The sequence below is a fragment of the Malus sylvestris genome, chromosome 15 (genome assembly GCF_916048215.2).
Source record: "Malus sylvestris chromosome 15, drMalSylv7.2, whole genome shotgun sequence".
Taxonomy (NCBI): Eukaryota; Viridiplantae; Streptophyta; class Magnoliopsida; order Rosales; family Rosaceae; genus Malus; species Malus sylvestris.
In genome coordinates this window covers 30244821-30249199 of record NC_062274.1, presented here as the reverse complement: position 1 = coordinate 30249199, position 4379 = coordinate 30244821, and the positions used below count along the sequence as shown (strand labels likewise).

At 36.2% G+C, this 4379-nt stretch overlaps 1 pseudogene; it reads left to right on the top strand.

The window, feature by feature from the left end:
- The first annotated feature begins 1044 nt into the window (after positions 1-1044).
- Positions 1045-1869, top strand: LOC126602906 (uncharacterized tatC-like protein ymf16; annotated as a pseudogene).
- The last annotated feature ends 2510 nt before the right edge of the window (positions 1870-4379 follow it).

Genomic DNA, 4379 nt, shown 5'->3' with positions numbered 1-4379 from the left:
GTTTGTGGAAGCCCTAAACATGTATAATCACTAAAGGGAGAATTGAAAGTAAGTTTCAATTCACAATCGATTTGAAATGGTTTTAATCGCCCACTGCCTAGCTAAAAGGAACCTAATGGTTCGTACACCGTGTAAGGTGGAGATTGAAGAAACAATGGAGATGAGTAAGAATAATTAAATGGTTTAATTATTTATGGCAAGGGTTAATTAATATGTTAATTAATCAAACGAATAAGTTCGTTAAAGACCTCGGGATAGTTTTGGACCTTAAGGCCCAAAGGGCTTCGAACGTCAAACCCATTGACTTAAGTTGTATGACAACTTAATGAATAATGATTCACAAAGGCCCAATTAGCCCAATAATACCCTAAGGCCGGCCATTTAGAGGAAGGGTAGTGAACTTGCTTTAATTACAAGTTTGCCACTTCAATGAATAAAGGTATAAATATGACTTTATAGCCAAAATTCATTTAGGGTTTTTCTTTTGGGGAAAGGATGAGAACATAAGCTCTCCTTTCTCTCTAAAGTGGCCGGCCTCCTTGGAGGGTTTAGCTAGCAATCCTACTACTCCAAGGTCACTCATTTATTCTCCAATCTAACCTTGGTGAAGAGACTTAGAGGTTCTCAATTTTGGGAACTTGGAGAAACCTATTCTTCCATCCAAATCCATGGATCTAAGAAGTAAGGAATGAAGGCCCTATCTCTTGGGTGATTATCCTTTGCTTATGCAAAGAGGAATCAACAAAGGTATAAATTTCTCAACTCACTTTGTTTTGAGTTGAGTCTTGGTTCACCAATCTACTAGGCTTTGAATTTCATGGTTAATGTTTTATTTTTAAGTGCATACAAGCATGATTCCGCCTTTTAATTGTTAATTGCATGCTATAGATGTTGGTTAAATAAACATGTTTTTCACAAAATTTCCTTCAGTTTTTGCTTCTTACCCATAGTTAGCATGTATCTCCTCAGGTCCTACTTAAGTATCACATCATAGGCCCCTACCCCAACTCTATCTTCCTTATCAGTGATCCGAAAATAGTGCACATGTACTTTTCAATGTTGTGGGGACGAGACTATGTGACATACTATGATCATGTACAGAAGTGCTAGCCTTCGGCTCGACAATATGGAACGTCTCAACAATTCTCATTCCTTTATAAGGTCCTATAAAGATAGCTAGGCCCAATCATTTCCACCAAAAGAGTTAATATCTCCATTGGCTAAACCTTTTCTTACCCTGCCCTTGGACTCGTATTTTGTTTGTACACAACCAACGAAGGCCTCCCCGACATATGTTGCAACGCCTTCAATAACATGCTCTTATTTCGTCTTTCATAAGTCATCAAATTTGGTGTTTTTTGATCCCCAGTTGCTATGGAGAACAAAGGACGAAATACAATCAATTCCTCTATTTAAGTGGCTCTCGCTTCTCTTTGTTTCGGTTTCTAACCTTTCCCTGGGTAATTCCCAATGTTTGGTACTTTCCATACTTCGTGGGTGCAACATCAACAAATTCGCTCATGATCAAGTTACAACCTAATATCTATGACCATATTATATTAACTGTTCGTATTTCATTCATTCCATCGATATGCTCCCAAGTACCTGTAATTATGCTTCGTTTGTCAGAACCAAGAGGTCTTTCTGTGGAAACCTTCACAAACAATCGTCGTTTTTTTTATGGTTTTTCTGCTTTTCACAGCTGCTCTTTCTACACCCTTGGATATCTGATGCCAAACCGTTGCCCGTTTCCTTATTTCTTCAATAATAGAATTTGCTATCTTTGTGGCGTCTATTGTACAAGTTCATGAAGAAGGCTAGACAAGTGAAATGAGGGAAAGTGGCTCGATCGACAAAAAAGAAAAGTAGCCCAACCCTAGAACGTGGCAGAATAACTATCAATGAATTCTCAAGTGTCCTTGTTCTCGCTATGTCCTAAGCAATCGAAAAACAAAGTGTGAGTGGATCAAGTTTATCTAGTAATAAATCATTTAAACATAATAATTATGTTTTGAAATCACATATATAGTCGAAAGCTATATAATAATAATACTACCATAATAGTAAATAAGTTCTCAATACATCACTCATTATATAAAAAAAAAACAGTAATTAAATCAATCACACAATGTAAATCAAATTGTATAGCAAGCATGTAAAAAGCATCTACCTAATCGATGACTAGCGTCTATTAGCATATCTAGCATCTACAAGAAATATCAGTACCTGCAATAAACCTACAGCTATAGCTAGCTATAATATATATATTAAGCTAGTTAAATGATGGCTCATAAAGCATACAAATTCAAAAAGGAAAGGTTCAAAATTGTCATAAGAAAACACATAATATATAAACAAGAAATCAAAAGAAGAGAAGTGAAAGAGGAAGAAAAAACCAAAAAAAATTATTAGGTTTGGGATATACCTTTGTATGAAATGCCACAATCATCAAACATAAACAATCAAAAAATTTGTGGAAAATACCAATAGATGCCTAACTAAAAATGAAAGAAAATGTGGAATGAGTTTATCTGTTCCTACTCTAATTAAACTGGAATACAAATAACCACTAATATTCTCGTCATCCTCTTCAACCTAAAAAATTTAGTAGAAATATTTAGTGAAAACGCTTAATGGAGACAATAATATTAGCAATGGAGAAATTAGGGGTTAGTGGGAAGATTCTTGAACAGGCCAATGATATACTTTCTCTGTGACAGGAAGATTAGTAGAAATATTCAGTGAAGATGCTTTATGCTGACATGTCAGCATCTTCATTTACATGCTGACATGCTAGTTTTTTTTTTAACAGGTTAAGGATATACTTTCTTTGTGACAGGAAGATTCCTAACTTGCTCCTTGATACCTTAATCTTGAGAAATTTTTCAAAGACCCAAGATTTTTCATCTCGAATTATGTAGATAAATATTTTTGTAAGGTTGCACGCTCATCTGGATCATTACCGATAACTACCATGTCATCCACATATACAATGAGTGATGTAAGCTTCTTGTTCCAACATTTCAAGAACAACGTGATCACAATCACTTAGACTTAGTAAATCTCCCGAACCATGGTCTTGGGGATTGTTTCAACCCATGCAATGATTTTTGAAGCTTGAACACCTTTTGTCTGTGCATATGTGGAACGTTACTCCCTGGTGGGAGTTCCATGTAACTTTTCTGTCAAATCTTGATGTAATAAGACATTCTTCACAACTAACTGCTATAAGGGCTAATTAAGATTTGCAAACAAGGTCAATAAAACATGGATTATATTAATCTTGGCCACAGGGGAAATGTGTCTATATAGTTAATTTCATATTTTTGAGTGTATCCTTTTGCTACCAGTCCTGCCTTGAAGCGATCCATCGTCTCATCAGCTTTGTACTTCATTGTATAGACCCATTTGCATCCCACAGGTTTCTTGCCAGCTGGCAAGTTCGTGATCTCCTAAGTAGCATTCTTCTTCAAAGACTTCAATTCTTCATTCATTGTTGCTTGTCAATGTAGATCAGCTAAAGCTTCCTGCACATTGTTAGGAATATATACAATAGATAATTGATACACAAATGACTTATTTGATTATGATAGATGATTGGTAGACACATAATTACTTAACAAGTATAACACATTAGACTCAGGGTTGGGCTTATGCATCGAATACCTAGTTTTGCATTTAGGGTCGGCTTCATATGTAAGTTTAGGAATACCTCGGTTGACACGGTCAGGTAGATGATGTGGTGATGGTGCATCTGGGATCGAACATGATTGATTTTGGTTATTAGGACTCAAGGGTGGCAAGATCGATTGTGAGGTAGCTGGCGACACAAGGCTGTTTGGTGGTGCAAAAGCTAGCAGTGAGTTGTCAGGCATTGAGTTATCTAGCGATATCAACTCGTCCCTTTCAAGGTTTTCAACATTGTTTCTATGTGAATGATCACCACTTTTCTCCAAGACATTACCACTTAGTTTCAATTCATTCACATCATTGTTTTCGTGTGAATGATCACCACTTATGTCCAAGACATCACCACTAAAATCCAAATCATTCACACCATCTATATCTGGAATAATATAATTAAGAGTTTGAACTTCTATCTGATTCTCCCCTTAAAGTGAAGACTCGGGATTGGCAAAGTACATATCAGTCTCATGAAATACAACATCCACAGTGACAAACAACTTTTTCGTTAAAGGGTGATAACAATGATACCCTTTTTTTATTTGAGGCATACCCTACAAACACACGTCGTAAGGCCCAAGGTTCAAGCTTACTTCTCTACTGTTTATGGATATGAACGAAGGCCATATAACTAAACATGTAAGGTGGAAGATTGGGAACTAAAGGAGCATCAACGTATGAGAAGAGAGTCTGCA